Source organism: Lathyrus oleraceus, chromosome 5 (assembly GCF_024323335.1).
Source record: "Lathyrus oleraceus cultivar Zhongwan6 chromosome 5, CAAS_Psat_ZW6_1.0, whole genome shotgun sequence".
NCBI classification, from domain to species: Eukaryota; Viridiplantae; Streptophyta; class Magnoliopsida; order Fabales; family Fabaceae; genus Lathyrus; species Lathyrus oleraceus.
Genome location: NC_066583.1, coordinates 132755713 through 132769954, shown reverse-complemented (window position 1 = coordinate 132769954; position 14242 = coordinate 132755713).

Below are 14242 nucleotides of genomic sequence, written 5' to 3'. Positions count from 1 at the left end.
AGAACTTGATTGCCCGGTCTGATTAATGGAGGAAATTCTTCCTCATAGCTAGATGTCAATGCCAAAATTTTCTAATTCTTCAGAACTTGAAGCCAAGTACCCAATGTTCTAAGTCCAGAACATTGTTATTAATTCCTTGAATATTCATGCGCTTGAATTTGATTCTCAATCATCAGCGTGAAGGATTTACTGACTCCGATAGAAGACCATTTCATCAGAAACTGGTAACTTATATTTTGATCTTTGAAACTTCATAAGAACTTCTAATGTTTGAACATAACCCTGCAAAACAGTTAATAGATTATTCTTTGAAGTAGTTGTTAGCAGAAAACATTAAACAATGTTTAGGTTCTTTAGTTAGGAATTTAGGTATATCGAAAATAATTACGAATCTTCCCCTTAAATATGTTTCTCCCCCATTTGTCATCAATCAAAAAGATATAGACAAAATAATAAAAGAAATAATGAGAAACAAAAACAATGTTCATTGATAAATGCCAACAGGCAGAGAAGATATAATTAGAAGCATAAAAAAAAAACAAAAAGTTTTAAGAAAAATAAAGGGCTAGGGGTTCTGTTGAGGAGGCGGAGGGAGTCTAGCTAGAATCAATTGAAATATCATGTCCTGTTTGTCCAGACGCTCCTTGACCAATGCATTATCAGCTTTGATTTCTTCAATGGACTTCCTAAGTGCATCAGGAATAACTTCAGCAGAAGGTTGAGAAACAGAACCTTCAACTTGTTAAGTCTCAGAAACAACTATCTGAGCAATAGCTTCTTCCATGACGCATTCCTGATGTCCATAATCAACTTCAGCTTCTTGAAAAACTTCCTCAGTCACTTCTAGAATTACTTCCTTAACCTATGGAGCAGGAAGACACAACTGGGAGTTACGTAACTTCCATATTTCCATTAAGGGAATAAAACCAAAATGGAAGTTTCTTTCAGAAACTTTATACCCGAAATTCTTCATCTTATAGATCTTAGAGTTGATCCACCTTCTGTAGGTTTCCCAAGCTGAATCACTCTCAGTCGGATTTGCTGAAGAATGACTGATTGTCATTGCTTCATGCAGACAGCTTATCAATTTTGATTCAAACTTCCTTAGAATCTTACCAATGTTGGGAGAGGGTTTGGGTGGTTTGGGGTAACTGACAGTGATGTCAATTTTGGTTTCATCAAGATCAGGGCTAAAAAATGTTGGAAGTGAGGGGAAAATGATTGGAGGTGTTTCTGGATCAGAAATAACAGATTCAAGTTCAAAGTTAAACATGCCCTCAGGAATGCCTTCAGACACATGGTCTTCAAAATATCTTGAAGGATATGTTCTAGGGGTTATTCTATTTGGATTTTCTGTGTAGGCAGTAGAGACATGTGGTGGTTGAGTGGGTGGAGTTTGTAACTGTGAAGGAGATGGTGTTGATGGTATCTGTTGATGTTGTTGTTGTGACATAGTTTCAGAAACTAGAGGAGTTTATGTAACAAAATCTATAATGGGTGTTTTTAGAGGAGGTGGAAGTAAAATTGGTTCAGATATTTGTTGGGAAAATATAGAGATGGGTTGAGAAGAGGGAGAAGGTTGGATTGGTAAGATCCTTTCAGAAACTACAGAATCAGAAATGACGGGAGTGTTAGCTCCATGAAGCTTACCAGAAGAAATGTCAAAAGCATTTGAGGAATGTTGGACGACTCCATATGTATCCTTTAGAAGCATATCTTTCTGGGGCTCACTTAGAGGCACCTCATCATCATCCAGATGGACAACAACTTTCTTTTTCTTCTTCTGAGGCCTAGAAGATCCTTCTTCTCTTGACTTCTTCTTCCTCTTCCCATGAACATCTGGATATATTTCTGGCATATTGAAAGGATCCACCATTGGGTTAATACCATCCTTCTGACAACTTTCTAGATAGGCCATAAAAATTTCTAGAGGATCAATCTTAGTGAAGATTGGGAAGTTATCTACTGGAGTCATTGTTCCACGGATATAATCCTTAGAGGGAATGAAATCTGGCCTTACAACCTTAGAAATGAGACCTATACTCTTGAGATTCTTCCCCCATAAGGTCTTTCCAGCATCCTTTACAAGTTCATCGGTCAAGCCAATGACCAGAAGGTCATCCACCAGACCATTCTCAACAAGAATGTCAGGAATGAGCCTCCCATTGGGAATGAACTTGCTTTTGTTCTTCTTTGAATATCCACCGGTTCTAGATTCTCTGATAGAATACCTCATGAACTTGAATAAAATAGAGGGAATTCCCAGCTTGAGACCCTTCTCTAGAAAGAACAACATGAACTTCTGATGTGTGTTGACGTAATCAAAACTGTTTGTGCTAGGCCTATGGTGAATGCAACCCAGAATGATCTTAAACCATACTCTTAGGTTATTTGTCAAATCCTTAACACTTAGACCTTTATCATCCTCGAGGTTGGTTCCAGCTTTAAAGATGATAGGAGCGATATCTACTTCTCTCTTAGCATTGATCTTGTCATTGTGAATCCTTGTAGCTTTTCCATTGTGAGAGATTAAGTCAGCAATGGATTTCTCAATAATGATAATCTTCATGTTCACGACGTAGGAAGTTATTGTTTCCTTTTCTGCAGTGGCATGAACCCAAAACTACTTCACCAAAACTGAATACATAGGGCCAGTTAGTCTTTCAAAGAAAGTCTTCCATTCTTGAAGTTCAAAAGTTTCAGAGAAGTCGAACCCATTATCCTTCAGATTCTTGAAGTCGACAATCGTTTCACAAAGCACCATTAATTCATTCACAGGAGTGTGTAGAGTCAACTCAGGGATCCCTTTCAAGACAGGATAGTTTTCATCAGCCATTGAGCGACTGGGAGAGAGTTGTTGTTGAATATGTTATTGTTGAGTAGCCATTGTTGAAGATGAAGGAGAGATGAATAGTTGCAGAGAGGGGTGTTTTAGTTTGAAAGATGAAAGTGTGGGAATATTGTGTGTGTAGTGTGAAAAATGTGAGTGAAGTGGGTTTATATAAAAAAAACTGCAATGATGACAAGGTAACAATACACAGTCATAGGGGAAAGCATAAGAGTTTTTAACCTAATTTCAAAAATTGTGAAACCCATTGTATCACGCTTTTATCACGCATGCTCAGAAAGTAGGACAACTGTCACCACTTAGAACCACATGAAATCAAACGATATGACAACCATTTAATCCAACGACTGTTCAGAATTAGGAAGACAAATCGATAATATTGCTTCTAATCAGAACATTTCTGATTCATGAAACTTCCTTACTTCAGAAAGCTCATGTTTCAGAGTCAACAAAGACATTCTCATAATCTAATTTAGAGTTCTGAAGACTTAAACATTCTGAAATACATCTTTTCATTCTGGACATAAATCCATAAATAAATTTTTCAGAATGAAAATGAATCTATCTTCAGTAAGGGGTTTTGTAAAGATATCATCCCATTGATGGTCTATATCAACAAATTTTAGATGAAATATACCCTTCTAAACATAGTCACGTAAAAGTGATGTTTAATTTCAATATGCTTAGCCCTAGAATGCAAGATAGGATTCTTAACAAAGTCAGAGTATTTGAGTATTGCATCCAGAAGCTGCAATATATTCAGCTTCGGCTGTTGAAAGCGCAATTGTTGATTGTCTCTTGCTGGACCATGAGATCAGGTTATCTCCCAGAAATTGACAACTTCCAGAAGTACTTTTCCTTTCTATTTTGTCTCTAGCATAGTCAGCATAACAATAGCCTACTAATTTGTATTCACTTGATTTTCTATAAAATAAACCAAGGTCAGTAGCATCTTTCATATACCTAAAGATTATTTTAACAACAATTAGGTGAGTTTCCCTAGGATCTGATTGGAAGCGAGCATATAAGCAGACACTGAATAAAATATCAGGTCTAGAAGCGGTTAGATAAAGGAGAGAGCCTGTCATACCTCTAAATAGCTTCTGATTAACCTTACTGCTTACCTTTTCTTTCTCTAGAATACATGTGGGATGCATTGGAGTCTTTGCTTGCTTACATTATGATAAGTTAAACTTCTTCAGAAGTTCCTTTGTATATTTGCTTTGATGAATGTACGTTCCTACTAAACATTGATCAATCTGGATTCCCAGAAAGTACTTGAGTTCTCCCATCATACTGATTTCAAATTCTTCCTGCATTGACTTAGAAAAATCCTTGCACAACGAAGCATTAGCAGAACCTAAAATAATATCATCAACATAAATTTGCACAACCAGAATATAATTCTTAAAGGTTTTGCAAAAGAGAGTTTTGTCCATTTTCCCTCTAGTAAAATTATTTCCAAAAGAAAGTTACTTAGTCTATCATACCAAGCTCTGAGAGCTTGTTTCAGACCATATAACGACTTTTTCAGTTTAAAAACAAAGTTAGGATTTTGAGAGCTTTCAAAACTAGGAGGTTGATGCAGATATACTTCTTCAGAAATATATCCATTTAAGAATGCATTCTTAACATCCATCTGATAAAGGATGATGTTATGATTGACTGCAAATGAAATTAAAAGACAAATATACTCTAACCTGGAAACTAGAGAAAATGTTTATGAATAGTCTATATCTTCTTGTTGACTATAACCTTGTGCTATCAGTCGAGCCTTGTTTCTGACAACCTTGCCCTTCTCATTAAGCTTGTTTCTGAAGACCCATATGGTTCCAATGACATGGAAGCCTTTTGGTTTTTAAACATGATCTCAAATGTCATTTCTGGTGAATTGATTAAATTCCTCTTGCATAGCCAGAATCCATTCATTATCAAGAAGAGATTCATCGATAGATGTGGGTTCTATCAGAGATACCAAACCTAGAAGAGTCTCTTCAGAAGGTTTGAATGAAGATCTAATTCTGACTGATGCATTTTTATCTCCCATAATTAGTTCTTCAGAATGAGGGGTTCTTGATCTACTCTTCTTCTGATGAGTTGGACCAATGACAGCTTCTGGTTGAGTCGTATCTGAGTCGTTTGCTTCAGATTTTTTAGATTTTCCTTCTGAGTCTTTTTTTCAATAATCAGTATCCTTGGATTCTGAAAGATTGATCTTCAAATTTGCGTTTTTCTCAACTAGCTTTGACTTTTCAGGGTCAAGCTTATAATTGAATTTAACATGAATTTATTCTTCAACAATTTGTATTTTAGTGTTAAAGATTCTTTAGCCTTTAGAGCATTCATAATATCCTAACAATAAATACTTTTGTGCTTTAGAATAAAACTTGCCAAGATTCTCTTTAGTGTTCAATATAAAACATTGATACGTGTCGTGACTGTATATAAAATACAGTCTATTGGATACTCGACTACAAGTGCACAGTCTAGTCGTTTTAGTTTTAAAAGATATCGAACCCACAGTGATCGATGGTCAAACTAATGCTATCGATGTTACTATGTTTAGCTAAGGCGGTGATTTTTAGAGGTTTGGTTGAGCAAAAATTAAATCTAAAGAAAATTAAGTTTTAAAGAAAATATTAATGAAGGGATATCAGTATGCAACACATTAATTGTCAGGGATTCGATAAGTCACCGGTGTATATTTTAATTACCAAATACCTTTCAATAGAAAATACTCATTTAAAAGGCTTTATCTCACACTCTCGTGATTGTTGACTCGGACTATACTTTTAAGTCAGAATGTACGCTCTCGCTGTCCCATTTGAAGTTAAAAATACTTTTTGAAAATAGATAAGTTCTAATTACTTTTAAAGTGCTCTCGCTATTTTTAAAATCAATGCCTAGTTTTTACTATCCAGTTCGACCCTCATGCTCTCGCGATTGTCGGTTCTAACCTTAGTTAATTTCCTCTCGTGGCAAAACCGTATTAAATAACTTCTCACTCTCATGACCAAGTTAATTAAATTCAAATTAAAAACCACAACCAGAAAGGTTATTTGAGAAAAGAAGTTTACACCGATTATTATTAAATCTCATCTAATTAAATTATTTACATACCGATACCGGTAGTTTAGCCGGACATGTTAAATAACGCAAACACATGCGAACAACAACAAATTAACAATAAAGTAAACATGGTTAATAATAAAGCAATAATAATAATAATTGAATAAAAACCTGGAACTTTGGTTAATTGGATATGCTGAATCTTGAAGTACTTGAGCAGTCCTCCACAGGTCGGTAGGATTCTGCTTCTTGGAAACAATTGCTTAAACTAAATTAAATAATTTGCAGTAGTTCCCCAATGTAGGAAACTACTACTTTTGGCTAAGGGAAAAACGGAAAGGGAAGGGGAAAGTCAAAGCTCTGAACGGAACGGTAAACAAATTGCAGTAAAAGAAAACAATGTTTGCTGAAGAAAAATAATGGAAAACAAAATTGCAGTGGAAAAATAAATGCAGAAAAATAGCTTAAGAGTTGGCTTCAGAGAGGAAAAACAAGCGTGTCCGTAGGTTTCCAACTTCCATCCTTTTATAGTGCCCATTTGGTCTTCGTGCTTGAGAAAAATAAGGGTGACTTGGTTGAGTGAGAGATTCACGGGAAAGTGGGTTGAGGAGCGAAAACTGGGGCGACGTGGATAATTTTTGTTTGAAAATTAATTACGCTGCCTTTGCCTTTGTGACGGTCGTGGTGGGCCTGTGGCGTTCGTCACAACCAAGGCATGACGATCCTGACGGGGCGTGTGACGAGCGTCACATGCACAAAATTCTTAAATTCTGCTTTTTCTACTGTTTCTCTTCTATTTCTTCTTCTTTTCCTTCCTTTTCTATACTTTGCTCATTTAAGCATGGGAATTGAAATACCTGCAAAAATAACTCAAACACTTGCGGAATAATCAGAATATAAATGAAAACGGTATGATTTTTTAATGTAAATCAAGGCAAATATACGATATATTTTTGCGTTATCAAACTCCCCTATACTTGAATCTTTGCTTGTCCTCAAGCAAATAATCAGTATAAAATTCGAAGCACTAGTTAAACGCGAATACATGACACATTTCTAATCCGTACGTGGTTGTTAGGTATTTCGTTAGAATGACAGATACTCAAGTAAAACACTAAAGATACAGTGACGACACAAGCAACAAGCATTAACATAGATCTCTCTTTTATACAAACCAGTTCGAATCATGCTATTATAGCTCAACCTAATGCTTCTTGTTCCTATTTCACCCAGTTTTATTCTAGCCCAATCACATTAAGCCCCTTGCCTTTACACGAACTTAGTGAAGTAGCCGGTTAGTGGCTTTGATCCTTTTTTAGCACGGGGTATGGTACACTAGTGTGGTAACCCTTTATATATCCCATTTGAAGGTTGTAGGGGATCGAACCGTAGTTCTCCCGATCGATTCCAGTACCAGGTACCTCTGAACCAACTGGCAATGGGTTTTTCTTTCCTTTTGTATATCTTGCAACCGTTTGTATGGTGCATTTTGAATTTCTCAACGGCAAAAGGATCTTATCAATTTGTAGGCATCAATCACTTATCTTCATCGACTCTTCACATGGTTTGTGTTTAAGACGGTGCTGACTGCTAGTATAAACTACTAGGTGTTACTCTAGAACGAAAACTTTAGGTATCGTTATAATGGGTATTCAAACTGATCTCGCAAAAGTGAGAGATCTAAGGTGCCAGGACGGTATCAATCTTGTTAGATTTTTCTCAGCTTCCTAACAGAACCTATGTAAGACAACCTATATACTCGTAGGGTATGCATTTAACATAAAAACAAAAACAAAAATTGTTATGGCAAATTAGATAGAAATAAATGAACGATTAGATAAACGAAGGACACAATTTTTGTTATGGCTAAAAATAGAAACAAATAAACGAAAGACAAGGATTCCCTCCCACACTTAAACAAAACATTGTCCTCAATGCGATAAAATAAAGTGGGAAAAGGCGAGAAACATGAGGATCGCTACTCTTCGCAACGACATTGGGCTCTACGTGCTCTAACTCTTGCTCATGCACGTTCACTTCTACCTTGCTGGGTAGGGTCCAACCTCACATGCAGAGTGTATTCCTGGATGGCATCAACACCATGTGTCAAGGCACTCATTTCTTCGGATAGTTCCGCCATCCCTTGGTCATGCCAGTTTTCATAGTCATGATGGTCTCTTTGTATTTGCTGGATCGCTTGTATCATTTCCGATTGGCGCTCTTCCATCTTTTGGTTATTGTCATACCCCAAAATTTGCCCATTAATATTTCAAGACATTTTGCAAGGCATTCCGACTCATATATAACACTGATCTTGAAGAAACAAAGGCCCAGCTCACGGATGGCCCAATCCAGAAAATGACCCAAACTGGCCTGTTCGCTACGCGCTCGCCTAGCGAAGCTGACAGACAACAAAAATTTCGGGCTTCATTCTGAGCCAAAAAAAAAAAAAAAAAAAAAAAAAAAAACGAGAAACGAAAAAAAAAAAAAAAAAAAAGAGAATTTTTTTTTTAATTAATTAATTAATTAATTAAATAATTAAAATAAATAAATAAATAAAATATAACAAATTATTTTGGACTTGGGTCTCCCTCATTCCAAGCCCATTACCCACGAAATTAGTCTATAAATACTGAAGTTTCAGTAGGGGAGTGACACTTGGAGTTACACTGGGAGATTCACTGAAAAAAAAAAAAGAGGAGGAGAACAGAGAAGAACGAATAGAAGTTTTGGCATAGGAACCCTGCCTACCCGGAGAATTCAGAGTAAAGAAACCCTGAAGGCAGCCCATCTGCACCGAAGCCATCGCCGTCCAATTCCCGCTGCCTAACTTATTCCGATACTACAAGTGGTCAATCCCTTCAACCTTGAATTGGCAAACAGGTTTGCGTATCTCTATTGTTTATACTTTCAATTGGCCATATCTACATATATAATGCATCATGATTAAATGTTGATATATAATTTGCTTTCGTATGGGAATTTAAATATGCTTGAATACCCTGAATGTTTGATCATGTTATTCCTGTGATAAAATGCCATAGAATTCAAAATTCCTAACGTGGGGCTGTTTTCAAATTCAAAATCCGTGGCCGCTCGCTAGCACCTCGCTAGGCGAGCTTGGGGCGAGTATTCGCCTGGCCTTCGCTAGGCGAGGCAGAGGCGAACGAGACAGTAGCTGACTTTTCTATTCTGTTTTTTTTTATGTTTTATCATAGCCATACATTATTCATCCTGTCCTATTTATTGTTGTGATATTTCTCCGGTGTAATCTTCGATTGCACCCTGATTTGGTGTTCTGACATGTTTCTTTTTTTGAGTTTTGTAAAGGTTCACATATCCCAGGAAAAGGTTATTGGCTAGGTATTCCACTTTATTTGTGGGATACCCTTGTGGAGTTTCACCCTAAATTAATTTTTTATGTATTAATTTTTTAATATATTATTTTTAATAATTTTAATGTGGAGTTTCATCCTAATTATATAATTAATTGTAAAACTTTGCCTTTGAATAAGTGATCTTGGACCTCTCTTTGTTGCCTTACGATTACGATATTACGGTCATGTCCCGCGAACGTGGGGATACCCTTAGCAAAGACCCTTCGGTTAAATCATCATAAAATAAATTATAGTCTCTCGGATGTTGCCTTCGAATATACAACTTTATCCCTCGATGACCCTCCGATGTTGCCTACGGTTAAAAGATGATAGTCCCTTCGAATGCTAAGATATCCTCGTAACTGTTGCCTTCAATGACCTATCGATGACCCTACGATGACCCTTAAACATCCAAAGGATAAAACTACTTATTTCTCAATACTAAGGACAGTTTTATCCTCATAAGGATAGGAAATGCTCATAAAGACCTTGGGTCGGTATAACTCTTAATTGTTGGCTCACAATCTAAAAACAATTTTCACACCTCACACCTTTCAAAATATCTTTAGAAAATCATCACTTGGTATATATTCATACTAGAATCATTACCGAGTTATATTTTTCTAAACAATTTCCAAAACTAAACGAGATAACTACTTTGTATATATTCATACAAGAATCATTACAAAGTTAAATTCTCTTTTCAAAACAATTTTTCTAAACAATTCACAAACACTTTTTTTTTTAAAAAATAATATAAGTGATCGAGCAATTAAGAGCCCATGGATAACCATGGATACAAAGGGTGCTAACACCTTCCCTTTGTATAATGTACCTCCCGAACCCAAAATCTAAATTAAGGTCTTTCCTGTTCTTTTCCACCTTTCCTTATTGGATAAAAGAAAAGTCGGTGGCGACTCTTGCTAACCGCGACATTGCGATTAAAACCACAAAAAAGTCCAGTTCACCGTATGACAGAACTGGCGACTCTGCTGGGGACCTTAAAAAGAGAGGTTACCTTAAAAACAAGATCACTTATTCAATTTGTCTGATTTATTTTTAAGGGATTGTTATGCTTGAGTGAAAGATCCTACACCCGGATCTAGTGTACCTTAGGTAAGTAGCAAGAGATCATCGCGACTGTCCGGCGTATACTGGAATGGTCAAAATGATGGCTACGGTTAATGTGGCACTTTGGATGTCCTGATGTTCCTCATGTTAGTTGAGGAAATATTTGGCATTCGCGTGGTGTCATAAAAGCATTAACCAGACCTTTAGAACCCTAATTGACTCATCCTGGCCATTAGAAAGTAGTGAGATAACTGGCTTCGGTTCCGACTGGAGTTGGTTGAGACTCGATACTACACTCTTTGAGATTGGACTTTAGGGAAGCTTCGGTCAACCACTTGGTGTTGCACTGAAGTGGACTTAAGGAAAGGTCAATGATTTGAGATCCTTCTAGAACCCAGTTACTATTCTAAGACAGGTTGAACCAACCAAACTTCAGTGGGGAGGGTATTTACCTATGGAACTCACGCAAGCCTTAAAACCTAGGAATGATTGTTGTGTGACTTGCTTGTGCTTGTTATTTATCTAACAACATGACATCATAACAACATAACATCATAACATCATGGCATTGTACTAACCATTTCAAGGATTTAGGGATTTAACTCTGCTAAAAAAAACAAAAACAAAAGCAAAAACAAAAGAGAAAAGAAAAAAAAAGCTCTTTTTGTTAGTTTATGCAAAGTTAAATCCCGAAAGTCCTTGAAAACATTTCATACATTGCATTGCATCGCATAACAGGTATTCTAAAGGATCAGTGTTCTCACGATTTTCCTATCAAACAGATTCCAGCAGATTCAAACAGATTGAACAATGGCTCTCGAACAAACTGTCAAAGATCTCCAGGCCCAGAATGCTCAATTCCAGGAAATGATGCTGAGCTTATCTAAGGGGCAGGAAGAACTGAAAGCTCTTTTGATGGAGAAGAAGAAGGACCAGAAACCTGTGGGTTACATCAACCCGGGGAGAAGGCTTAAGGGACAGGTTACAGGAGTCAAGATTAGAATTCCGAAGGATTCAGAAGAAGAGACCGAGAATGATTCGGAAGATGAGAATCCTAATCTCGTCAATTCTGAGGACGACGATGAAGATTATGAACATGAACAGTACTCTCCGAAGGATGATAAGTACAAGTTGCTGGAAGAACGTATGCTAGCTATGGAGGGGCAGAAAGTGCCCGGTCTGGATTTCGAAAACTTGGGTCTGGTCTCTGATGTGGTCATTCCCCGCAAATTCAAGGTTCCCATTTTCACTAAGTATGATGGTGCCTCTTGTCCTCAGATGCATCTAAGGGCTTATGTGAGAAAGATTCAGCCGCACACTACTGATAAGAAACTGTGGATCCATTTCTTCCAAGAGAGTCTGTCTGGCACACAGTTAGAGTGGTATTATCAGCTTGAGAGCTCTAACATCCGCACATGGACTGATTTAGCAACAGCTTTCTACAAGCACTACCAGTATAATTCTGAGTTAGCGCCTACTCGGCTACAGCTACAAAATATGACTATGGGCTCTAAAGAAAGTTTCAAAGAATATGCTCAAAAGTGGAGAGATTTGGCTGGCAGAGTCAAACCCCCTATGACTGATCGAGAGTTAGTGGACATGTTCATGGGTACACTGACTGGCCCATTCTACAGCCATCTACTGGGAAGTTCCTCGTCAGGTTTCACTGAACTTATCTTGACAGGTGAACGGGTTGAAAGCGGCATTCGAAGTGGAAAGATACAGGCAGCTACTTCTGCAAGCACCAAAAAGTCCTATCAGGGAAAGAATGAATCAAATGCTGTGTACAGTGAGAGGAAGCATAACAAGAAGAATCGTGACCATACTGTTGGGGCAGTTACAATTGCCGCACCGCCATCTCAGAACTTCCAACACAGACAAGACAGGTCGAGAAGACAGTTTACCAAGATCAATATGACTTTAACCCAAGCACTGCAGAGTATGTTAAAGGCCAATTTGATTACCCTCAGAGGCCCTCCTGCAAATCCCAACACTACTTCTCCTCGTTATAATCCCAACGCCAGGTGTGCCTATCACTCCGATAGCCCCGGGCATGATACGAATGATTGCTGGTTGTTGAAGAACAAGATTCAGGATATGATCGACGCTGGAGAAATTGAATTTGATCCTCCGGCGACCCCCAATGTCATCACAACACCTATGCCTAATCATGACCAGAATGTTAATGTTGTGGACGACAATTCTCACGTTACTGACGTTGCTGATTTAGCATCTCCTCTCCTGATCGTTAAGAAGAATTTATTGCAAGCTGGTTTATTTCCAGGTTGTGCTGAAGATTGCGATCTCTGTGTACTCCGACCCAATGATTGTTTGAAGTTGAAGAACGGCATTCAACGGCTGATGGATGATCGTACAATTCTATTTGAAAGGGTTCCTAAGGTGGACAACTCTATTGAAGAGGTATCTGTGATTGCTAGGTCCAAAGCTCCAGTGAAGATTACCGCTACTAGAGTGCCTGTGAAGATTACCGCTGAGCCCAAAGTGGCTCCCCTGATTATTACCGCACCTGGCCCCGTGCCATATTCCTCCAGCAAAGCTATTCCGTGGAACTATGGAGGCGACGTTTACATCCATGGCATAAAGCAAGTTGGTAGTTCTGCTAATCCTAATGATATTGTGGGGACTAGTAAAGTTACTCGAAGTGGAAGGATCTACTCCCCAGAAATCTCACCTCCCGCTCCCGAAATTCGAGGAAAAAGACCAGTCAATCCTCCTCAGTCAGAGACATCGGTCGAAGTTACTTCTGAAGATGTTGCCAAACAGGAAATGGAAGAGATGCTGAAAATCATCCGTAAGAGCGATTTTGATGTAGTGGAACAATTGGGGCATACTCCGTCTAAAATCTCAATGTTGTCCTTGTTATTATCCTCTGAATCCCATGCCAATGCATTGATGAAATTCTTGAAGACCGCTCATGTGCCTCAAGAAACATCCGTCGATCAATTCGAACATTATGTTGCTAATTTGACTGTTGACAATGGCCTAGGCTTTTCCGATGCTGACCTGACGCCAGCAGGAAAGAATCACAATAAAGCTCTGCATATCTCCATCGAGTGTGAGGGGATCACCCTGGCTCACGTGTTGATCGACAACGGCTCTTCCTTGAATGTGCTCCCGAAAGCTGTACTCGATAAATTTGACTACAAAGGCATTGAACTGAAACCTAGTGATGTTGTGGTGCGTGCTTACGATGGTGCGAAGAGTGTTGTCTATGGTGAAGTGGTTCTCCCTATCAAGATAGGACCTCAAGTCTTCAACACTACCTTTCACGTGATGGACATTCGTCCCGCCTACTCCTGCTTGTTGGGGCGCCCTTGGATCCATGGGGCAGGTGCGGTAGCTTCGTCGCTTCATCAAAAGCTGAAGTATCCAATAGCAGGCATGGTTGTCACTGTATGTGGAGAAGAAGAGTATATTGTCAGTAGTGTGCAAGCCTTCAAATACGTCGAGATGGATGGTGAATTCTTTGAGACTCCTTCTCAGTCATTTGAAGTGGTTCCTCCACCCAGTCCTGTCCTTAAGCCAACTCCCCTTGTGCCCAAGGTTGTTCGTGCTCCCCCTGTCATGATCTCTCTGAAAGATGCTCAAGCCGCGATTGAAAATGGTGATCGTGCTGGTTGGGGTCAACTGATCAATGTACCGTACAAGTCTGATAAAGCTGGCCTGGGGTTTAACTCTGGAAAGATAGTCAAAAATCAGATTAATGCTATGGAAGATGCTGATAGTGATTGCGACTTGGATAGCTGGATTTTCCCAACAATTGGTGACGGACTCAACAATTGGAAGACTGAAGACATTATCCCGATTTCCTTTAGTCAGGAGTAATTGTTATTGTTTATTCTAGAATTGCAAATTT